The 11,449-nt window shown below is 34.2% G+C and overlaps 1 long non-coding RNA gene across 1 annotated transcript; it reads left to right on the forward strand.

Annotated features, from left to right (window-relative positions):
* Window positions 2,501–2,923, forward strand: LOC108662261. The gene is made up of 2 exons (XR_001928081.1): window positions 2,501–2,563; window positions 2,714–2,923. It is a non-coding gene; the product is annotated as an uncharacterized LOC108662261 (long non-coding RNA).

Below are 11,449 nucleotides of genomic sequence, written 5' to 3' on the forward strand. Positions count from 1 at the left end.
AATTCATTTATTCCTTAATGTTGGAAATCCATGCTCAAATATGGTAGCAAAGAAGTGGAAAATAGGGCAACAATTGATCGAAATGTGAGACAAAACAGAAAGTTTTTCGCTGCAGCGAGAATGAATCTCGCTGCAACGAAATTTCTAGCCCAAGACAGAAACTTTCTCGCTGTAGCAAGAATGCTATAGTATTTTCTCGCTGCAGCAAGTTTTCTGCCAGCCACCCTCTAAAAACCCGAGAGTTTCTCACTGCAGCGAAAATGAATCTCTCTGCAGCGAGAAACAGAGCACTAAGAAAAAAAGTTTCCCTTCACTCAATAAAAGGCCATCTTGCTAAACCAACAAAATCAACATAAAACACATGAAAATTCCCAAAGTGCAATGTGTCAAATTTCACATATATATCAATCATATATCATATTCATGAACTTTCATTTCATAAGTATAGATATGCATAATTACATAGATAAACATCAATATCATCATAATCACACCCGACTCATGTATATCCCTCCACATCGTGCACATAGCCGACACCATCATGTGCATCCCCCCACATCGTGCACAATCAATGCCATCATGTACATCCCCCCACATCGTGCAAACGGGCACTATCATCATCCATCTCTCACGCCACCATCATCACCGACATGTGCATCCCCCACATCGTGCACACACATGGTTACAATCATCATACACAATATCAATCATCATGCACAACACACATATATATTTATCATCATAATGCAAAAGTGCATAAATCCATAGCAATCACATACCACAACATAAAACCATTTAGCAAAAGCTTGTTCCCAAGGCACTTGTTGTAATACCCCGCACCCTCGTTGGACACAAATAAGACCTTATTGATCAAACGAATGATCGTTTGATGTGAATTGACGTGCTAAAGAGTGACAAAAGATGAAAGGAACGTTCAAAAATAAAATGCTTCGCACGTGCAAAAATAATAATTAAATAATAATATTTTTGTTGGAAAGGAATTAGTAAGCTAAAGGATGATTCGGAAGTAAACCGAGATGTAATGATGTGTTTAGGGATCAAAGAAGGCAAGTGAAAAGTTTTGAAATAAAATAATATTTTATTCAATAAAATAATATTAAAATATTAATATTTTATATGTTGTCGAAATTAGTCATGAAAAATGGAATATGACTAATTTAAGTGGGGGAGAAGAAATAAAGAAGAATTTTGAAGGAAAACGACGATAATTGTGTCAGCATGATTTTATTAAATCGAGCTAACGCGGGTAAGTAAATATTTAAATATTATGATGACACCGCGTTGAAATGCGATCTCGATATTTTGATTATACATGTGTAAGAACAAGAAGATAGAAGGAAATTTGAATTTTACACGTGTCGGAAGAATTAATTTTAAAATATGAAAATTTGAGGGAGGTGTGTTAAATAAAATGAAGTTAAGGCATAATATGTAAATTTTATTGTTTTGAAGAAATAAAATGAAAATGAAAATGAAAATAAAATGGATGATAAAATAATGAAGAAAAGATGTTAAAAAGTCAAACAATATTTTTATATGTACATGAGTGGCCACATTAGTCAAGAATGGAATGAGGACAAAAACAAAAGAAAGAAAAGTGCGTGGCCGATGGAAAAGGTGCACAAGTTTTTTTGACTTTCAATTTCAATCCCATGTGAGTAAAAACAAGCAAGACAAAAATAAAAGCAAAAGGAAGGAAGAAAGACACAAAAAAACAAAGAAAACCAAAAAGAAGAATGTAGAAATGATGGTGGGGCCGGCCATGTGAGATGAACGAAATGATAAAAGAGAAAAAGGAAAGTAAGTCGTTTGAGAGTGGGAGAATAGAAATAAAGGAAAGAAAGAACCGTGGGAGAGGAAGAGAAAAGAGAATGATTTTGTTGCACTTTGAGGAAGGAGAAAGAGAGCTTTTGTTGTAATTTTTGGAAGAAGAAGAAAGCTGAAAATTTACAAGGTAAGAAGCTTATTTTTGTTGTACTTTGAGAGAGAAAATTTGGTGCTTTTTAGAGGGATTTTGGTGCTGAAAATTTAAGGTTTTTACTGCTTAATTTTGAGGTAATGTTGCTGGAAATTTTTAGAGGTTTTTGCTACCATTGAAGGACAACTTTGGCTATTGAAAATTTGAGCTGTTTGCTGCCAATTTGTGCAGAAAAATTAAAGATGTTTGCTAGTAGTTTGTGCAGGAAAATTGGATAGCTTTGTGCTGCCAAAATTGAGAAGTTTTGTTGCTGGAAATCTGCTGATTTTAGGGCAAAAAATGGCAGCAAAAAGGGTGAGAAAATGAGACTTTTGGTGATCGATTTTAAGAGGAAAGGAAGAGAGGAAGCCACGGTGGTGGAGTGACGGGCTGGAAAGAAAAAAAAAAAAAGAAGAAACGTGGAAGAAAGACAAAGAAAAGAAAATAAATGGGCATGACCCAATAGAAAATAAGTGGGCATGGCCCAATAGGAAATAAAAATAAATAGGTTTAGCCCAAATAGGAAAAATGGAAAAGCCCATGGAGAGGGCCCAAAGGTCATAAAGAAATGAAAAATGCCCAATGGTAAGTTAATGTTATATTTTAAGGTTTATAGGTAGTTTAATATTGTGCATATTTTGGATGAAAAATATGCAAGTTGCTTAAGGAATTTTTAATTAAGTTGCTACCCATACAAATCTGTGATTAAGTATACTGAGTTTAAATTGTTGTTAGGAAAGTTTGTCGTGGAGGCGTGCCGAACGAAGTATGTGACCAACAAATAGGAATAATTATATACGCGTACGAATCAATAGTGAAGTAATATCCCACTATTATGGGGTGAGTAGGGGGTGTCAATTTTTAAAATTCCATATATATATACATGTACGTATATTTTACGTGAAGTGCAAAATTTATGGAAAGCATGCGTTGATAGAATTTTAAGGAATTGTGGTGTAAGTTATTTTTAGAAATCATTTGATATATATATATATATATATTAGACGTAAAGTTATTTAAATCGGGAAACAAGCTTTTCGAAAAGATTTACATCAAAGGAAATTGTGCCTTATTGTTTGTGTAGTGTGCATTCATGAAATTTATTACATATTCACCATGCTATTTTGATACAAAATATCATGCAAATATTTACAATGAACATTTTCTGAAAAGAGAGTTTTAACGTGATGTGGGGACTGATATTTTGAGAAAGATTTAAAATATCTCCTTGAAGATCAAATTTGAATTATTTTAAAAGGTGATTTCATTTTAACCAAGAAATTCAAGAGTAATTGGAGACTGCTACTTGTTGTGTTATAAATTGTATTTTGAATTGAATGGCTTATGATAATATTGGCATGAATGGTTGCATTTGGTAAATGTACTGAAAAAGTATGAACTGTTGATTTACCTTGAGAGGCTGTAAAATAAAATAATTGCCATGTCATGCTGTTGAATTTTATTGAATTGGTGGGTTATAATTGGTTGCTGCAGTGGATGAGTTCTGTGGACCAACCTATTAGAGGGGCACGGTAACCCTATTACATTCATACCTCAGTATGAGAGGCGCGGTTGGATAACTACTGAGGTTAAAACTTTAGAGTTCACTTTACGCTAAACCAGCACGTGAGGGTAAACTCAGCCAACGTCAAGGAACGGCTATGTTTTCAAAATAAAAATATGATTTATGTGTACATGACTTTTTAACAGCCTTGGCGGACTCGGATGGGATATCCCCAAGCCAAGGTATCCCTGAAAACCGAGTATGAGAATGATTTTGGCTCAAGCTAGGTTTCTATGAAAGTCATAAGCCATGTTGTTTGTTTTTGACAAAAATGTAATGGTTTTATATGAGTTGAAATAAGTTTTAATATTATGAATTATATTTCTCTGCATGGTGAAAATGGAATTAAATGATTTTTCGCAGCTCCTCTATTTGTTTATCTGTGAAATGAATCTATAATTCCTCGCATATGGGGCGAGTTATGATTTGTGTATGATTTTAAATATTATTTGGTTTCACGGGAGCTTGCTAAATTTTATTGATTTGATTCAAAAATGACTATTAATATATTTTGATGCGAAAAATTTTATTACCTTGATTATTTATACTTTATAAGAAATTCTCGATTTCTATATAAGGCACAAACCCTCGTTTGAAACGAGTTGTTTTTATAATCTTGCATTTTTATATTTAACTTATCTGTCGTTTGCTTGTTTCCCATCTACGCCCTACCCGCTGAGTCAAAGATTATCATTGAGTCTATGAGAATCACACCCTTTTATTTTCCCTTTTGTAGATAGGGATCAGCCTAGCGTCAAGTCAGTGACGCGTTCGGTCCACTATGAATAGGTAAAGGCATCTCCTAGCATTCTATTCTGAGTCGCTCCGCTGTTAGAGGTCAAGTCATAGCATTTTATTTATTAAGTTGTAAACGAATTCTAAATTTTTATATAAGCATTAATTTGGAGATTATAGATTTAATGCATATACTTACGAATAATAGGAAAACGTTTGTATTGATTTTTATATTTGTGGTTCAATTTAGTATATGAAAGTATCAATATTATATGGTGATTGAATGTAATGGATTAACAAGCAAATTCTAGACAAGCTTGTTCAAGACTTGGTGGGTCTTTTTCGGAAGTCTTGGATGCCGGTAGCGACTGGGGAGATGTCGGTGTACTTGTTTTTATGAAAAACTTGAGAATTCATTCAAATGTGTGGCAAATACATTATATTCCCCAAAACAAGTTTTGAAGGCAGTTCACTCATCGGTATATTGTTTAGCCTTTAGCTGACTCTGATTCCCCTAATGATCAGATTGGGGTGATTGGGCTTCGTTAGAACCTACCATCAAATTAACATTACCTTAGTGTCAATTCATACTTATAAACCCTAAAAGGTATCCCTTAGCAAGCTTTCAATTGCTACTTTAAATGGCTATCTATGTTTACTATCTTAATCACTATAAAATGAATGAACATCCTCAATAATAAAACAGCTCATAATCCCAATTACTAGCTATTATCCATAGCTAAAAAATCAAGCTTAGTTCATCACTCACCCTAGGGTTTCTTTGTAGTTGAATTCTCTTTCAATAGCTTCCAAACAAATGGGGTAATTCTCTCTTTCTCTCTCTAGAATGCCCAACTAGTGAGAGAAAGTATGGAATTAAGATTTATCAAGGGTTTTAAAGTGAGAGAGTGAAAGAATACAAGGATTCTAGTCAAAAAGGCACCAATGTATGAAAATTAAAGCTAGAGAGAGAAAATTATGCAAGCTTCATATCAAGCTTCCATGGAGGTTAGAAGTAATGTGAATTGAGAGGAGAAGAAGAAGAAGAAGAAGCTGCTGGAATTTCAAGAAGCTGCTGGAAGCAGAAAATATTTATAGCTCAAATTTATTCATTCCCTTGAAATTATGAAAATGCCCTTCACTAGTTAGCTTGTTCTCATGCAACCCTTTGTGCAATCTTTTTACTCTTTTAACACTGAGACCAAGTCCAAAATGGTCTAGACATGCTCGGGTTTGAGAAACTTTTAAAAGTTTTGACTCGGGGTGCAAAATGACCATTTTACCCTCGTTGTGAAAATTATTTTCATTTCTAGTTTTCTTTGTGTTTTCATCATTACACATCATTTATGCGGTCTTATGCCTATTTAAACCTTAAAATATCATAAAACTTTCTTCTGGGAGCTTATTAGAGAAAATGCCGAAACTACCTCTAGCTTGTATTACTGTGTCTATGCTTAATTACAAGCCTATAAAGGTTGAGGTCTCATAGTTTCCTTTCTGCAGTAAGAGCTAATGTAAATGCTGCTTGCTGAGCTTTTGCCTTAGATACCTGTTTCTCAGCTTGCTCCTCTTGAACCATTTGATGGAAAAGTCCTATGATTGAAACCTCTTCAAAATGTGGAGGAGATGGTTGAGGTTGGGGTTCAAAGGGAGAATTTTCATTAAGTGATCCAAGCTCCTTGGTTGCTTGTACTGATTCTTCCTTGTCCTGAGGCTCAGGTGAGGAGAATTTTTTCAATTGTTCCACCTCAAGTTCATGACCTTCAGCTTGCACCTCAGCTTCCTGTCCTGCTAGAGCCAGGCTATAAGTTGTAAAGCTATCTGCAACAACTGGTTTAGATGGCATTTTTTCTTTTTCTTTCATTTTTCTTTCCATTTATGTTAACCTTTCTTTAATTTTCTGAATTCTTGCTCCTTGATCTGTGAGTTTCCCATCAATTCTTATTAGCAGATTAAAGATTATTTCATTTGAGAATTGGGATGGTGTTGTCTCCGATTGAGCAGGTAAGGAGGATTCCTTTCCTAGAGTAGCCTTGGGGGTTTTGATGTATCTTTCTCCATTAAGTTTGTACCCCATTTGAGGTAAGCTTCCTAAATAAATGGCTTGGTCTTTGGTTTTGACCTTGTTTGCCTCATATCTAGAACTTCAAATTCCTTTGTTCTGCATTAGAGAAGTGATGATATTTCCATAAGGTAAATCGATCTTCTCCAATCTGCATGCACCCCTCATTCCTTCAATCATAAACCTTCCCAAATTACGTGCAACACCACTAAAGGCATGTTCCATTAACCATAAATCTGGGAGGCTAATGTAGCTTAAGCTTCCACTCCTTCCACGAAGATTAACGGCAACAAAGTAATGTAGAATCCTTATTTGAGGACTTGTGATAAGCCCTGCATTGCTCTTGGAGGAATACTTTTCTTTCTTCCCTGTGATCACTTCCCACAAGGATGATGGGTCATACTTATCAGGGAATTCAAATTCTCCCTCATTACATTCTATCTTAAGAAGTTCTTCTAAGTCTGCAGCAGTGACAGTAAATTCCTTCCCATTCAAAAACACATTCAGACCCTTATCAGAATAATCATCTGGTTCCTCTAGTTCATCCTTGTCAACAACAATACTCGAATAAAATTCCTTAACTAAACTAGTATTATATGATCGATTTTTAAATGTGCTGAACTCTTTCAATCTTAGCTCTTCAAAATAATCTGATAGACTTGTTAGAATTTCAAGCATTTCACTAAAGCTTTCCCAATCAATATATTTTCCACAAGTGATGGGTGCATTCTCTATTTTTCTAAATCTCTCTTCATGTACTTTATTTCTGAATTTAGAATATAAAGAAGAACCTTTCTTGTGCAATTTGCTCTTTTCTTTCTTCTTTTCAGATTTATGGTTCTTTGATTTTCCAGATTCTTTACTTACAAATCCCGACTCAATCCTCTTCTTTTTCTTCAGTATTTCAACTTGTAGATTTTCTTCCATCCGTCGTTTGCCTTTCTTCTTTTCCAGAAGTTCTTGAGATTCTCCTGACTTCACCATTTGGTTTGGATGATTTTCGATTCAGAGTTTCGAATGGTTGAGAGATGAGGGTTTTAGTTTCAAGCTTCAGTTTCAGCAGAGAGAGAGAGTGTAAAGAAAATAGGTTGAGAGCAGTTTAATTCCAAATAAAGAACTGTCTGACTCCCCTGATTTAAGTGCAATTTGTAACTCCCCCTTCAAAATTCAAAAATTACCTCCTAAATTTATTTTTGGTTTGGGCAGTTTTTATTCTCTATTTTATTTCTCGGTAGGCAGTTTCATCTTATTATTTTATTCCTTCTGCCTTTAACTTAACTGAGTCTTATTATTTAATGAAACATAATGCTCTTAGTTGACTAAAATCTTCTTTAGTCGACTAAGTGCCTTCTGTTTTATGTGTATGCGTAAAAAAATTTTCCTACAACTCCTGCATATTAATCATTTCTAAATTCCTTCTAATCTCACAAAATCTATCTTCATTTAGAGGTTTGGTAAAGATGTCAGCTAATTGATGCAAAGTATTCACAAACTCAATTTTAATATCTCACTTCACTACATGATCTCTAACAAAATGGTGCCGAATTTCAAAGTGTTTAGTTCTAGAATGTTGCACATGCTTTTTTGATATATTGATTGCACTTGTATTATCACAATATATTGGTACATTATGTACTGTTATTCCATAGTCCTTTAATTATTTTTTAATCCACAAAATTTGTGCACAACAGCTACCTAAAGAAACATATTCTGCTTCAGTAGTGGCTAAAGCTACTGAATTCTGTTTCTTACTTGATCAGGATACTAGCATACTTCCTAGGAATTGGCATGTACCACTAGTACTTTTTCTATCATTTTTGCTTCCTGCAAAGTCTGCATCCAAATATCCTACAAGATTAAATAATGATTCTCTAGAGTATCATACTCCTAAGGTTTGTGTTTCTAAGAGGTATCTAAAAATTTTCTTAACAGCAGTTAAGCGTGATTCTTTAGGCTTTGACTGAAATCTAGCACACAAACACACACTAAACTGAATATCTGGTATACTAGCTGTTAAGTAAAGTAATGATCCGATCATACCTTTATAGAGCTTTTGATCAACATTCTTTCCTTTTTCATCTAGGTCAAGTCTGGTGGATGGACTCATTGGTGTACAAATTGATTTTAGCTTTAGTATATCAAACTTCTTGAGCATGTCTTGAGTGTATCTTTCTTAGTTGATGAAGATTCCTTCCTCACTTTGCTTGATTTGAAGGCCAAGAAAGTACTTTAGCTCACCCATCATGCTCATCTCAAATTCACCTTGCATTTCTTTAGCAAAGTTCTTGCATAAAGCCTCATCAGTTGCACCAAACACAATGTCATCCACATAAATTTGAACAACAATTAAATCCTTCAAATATCTTTTAATAAACAATGTAGTATCACTACTACCTCTAACATAACCTTTTTCAACCAAAATTTTGAAAGCCTCTCATACCAAGCTCTAGGAGCTTGTTTCAATCCATACAAGGTTTTATGAAGTTTGAAAACATGATCTGGTTTTTCAAAGTCTTCAAATCCTTGTGGTTGTTCAACGTACACTTCCTCTTGAATAAATCAATTAAAAAATGCACTCTTTAGATCCATTCAGTACAATTTAAAATTCATAAAGCATGCAAAAGCAAGCAACAACCTTATGGCTTCAATCCTAGCAACCGGTGCAAAGGTTTCATCATAGTCTATTCCTTCATCTTGGTTATATCCTTGGGCTACCAACCTAGCTTTATTTCTAACTACATTTCCTTGCTCATCTACCTTATTTCTAAACACCCATTTTGTTCCAACAATAGGGTGGTTCAAAGGCCTAGAGACTAATGACCACACACAGTTTCTTTTGAATTGATCAAGTTCCTCTTGCATGGCCAATATCTAGCTTTCCTCTTTTTCTGCTTCTTCAAATGTCTTAGGCTCAATTTGAGATATGAAAGTTGAAAACTCACAAGTCTCTCTTGTTGCTCTCCTAGTTTTAACACATTGTGAAATATCACCTATGATTAGTTCTTGTGGGTGGTCCTTTGCATATCTCCAACTCCTTGGAAAATCACTATGCTGAATTTCTGTCCTTTGCACATTTTCTAGAGGTGGAGTTTCATTTTCTCTTCTAGGTGAGCTTTCTTCATTATTCTTATTGTTCTTTAAGCTCATTTCTTCCATTTGCTTTTCTAGGATCTCTACATCATCATCATCAGCATGAATTTCCTTTTGTAAGGCATTGGACTCATCAAAAACTACATGGATTGATTCTTCAACAGTTAAAGTTCTTTTGTTGAAAACTCTATAAGCCTTTGAGTTTAATGCATATCCTAAAAATATTGCCTCATCACTCTTTGCATCAAACTTACCTAAGGACTGTTTTCCATTGTTTAACACAAAACATTTACAACCAAAACTCCTAAGGTGTGAAATATTTGATTTCCTACCCTTGTAAAGTTCATATGGAGTATTTGATATCATGGCTCTAATTGAGACTCTATTTAGTATATATGTTGTTGTGTTCACTACCTCAGCCCAAAAATATTTTGGTAAATTATTCTCACATAGCATAGTTCTAGCCATTTCTTTTAAGATTCGATTTTTCCTCTCTACAACTCCATTTTGCTGAGGTATTCTAGGTGCAAAAAAATTATGGTCTAACCCCTTTTCATTGCAAAATTTCTCAAATTCATCACTTTCAAATTCTCCTCCATGATCACTCCTAATACTAACTATGGTTAGTTCTTTCTCATTCTCAACTTTCCTACAATGACTTATAAATGCTGATAAAGCATCATTCTTATGAGCAAGAAAATAAACCCAAGTGTACCTAGAGTAGTCATCAACTATTACGAAGCCATAAGATTTTCCTCCTAGACTAGTTATACTTACTGGACCAAATAGATCAATGTGTAGCAATTCAAGAGGTCTAGATGTGGATACAATCTTCTTAGTCTTAAAGGATGTTCTAACTTGTTTTCCTAGTTGGCAAGCATCACATATTTTATCATTTTCAAATTTTACATCCGGCAGTCTAACAACTAGATTTTTCTTAATTAATTTTGACATAGTGTGCATGTTCACATGGCCTAGTCTCCTATGCCATAACCAGCTATCATTTTCAACATTTGCCACTAAACACATTTCACAATTCATTTCAAGATCTTCAAGAAATGCAACATACATATTCTTTAATCTTCTTCCTATAAAAGAAACTTTATTTGTGCTTATATCTATTAATTCACACTTATTGAATCAAAGCATACTTTAAATCCTTTATCACATAATTGACTAATACTCAATAAATTATATTTCAAGCCTTTAACCAATAACACATGACTGATTTGAGTTTGGGAGTTCTTACCAACCGTTCCTATGCCATGAATTCTACCTTTTGAATCATCACCAAAGGATACGGTTCCTCCCTTTTTCTTGTCTAGCTGTGCAAATAGCATTTCATTTCCTATCATATGCCTTGAGCAGCCACTGTCCATATACCAAGGCTACTTCTTCTTGTGTTGAGCTCTTGAATATATATCTTTTAAGTGCAGCTCAACCTACAAAACAAATTTTTAGTTTTTCTTCATAGGTACCCATACTTTGATGGGTCCTTGATTGTTAGCAGCAACATAAGATCCTTTTGAGACCCATATTATCACGACCCAGAACCTTCCTCGGGCCCATGACAACCGCCGCGAAGTCTCAATTGACACTCATTACCCGAAATGCTAATCAAAACCCCGCAAGGCTTACATATCAGTTTCTTGCCTTTTCTGTGAGCAATCATTTTTAAACATTCCATTTTAAACAATTTTCAGTAGTTTTCTGCTCAAGTAAATCAAAAGACAAAAATATTTTAAAAGGATTTATAGATAAATATCACTATTCAAAATATTGATTAAAATATAGCATTTTTTATATAAAACAATGTTTATAGAAACACGTGTAAGAAATCTTTTGTAACGTGTAAGTAAAATAAATTCACACATACAAAAATTTACAAAATTATAATGTACAATAATGGTTACAATGACAAGTGGCCCAAAATACACCTAGTGTTGGTGCTAGAAACCTACTGTTTGTGTGGTAGAGATATCAACTAGAATCCTCGACAAAATAGGGTATCTACAAGCTA

This window comes from Theobroma cacao, chromosome 1 (assembly GCF_000208745.1).
Source record: "Theobroma cacao cultivar B97-61/B2 chromosome 1, Criollo_cocoa_genome_V2, whole genome shotgun sequence".
Taxonomy (NCBI): domain Eukaryota; kingdom Viridiplantae; phylum Streptophyta; class Magnoliopsida; order Malvales; family Malvaceae; genus Theobroma; species Theobroma cacao.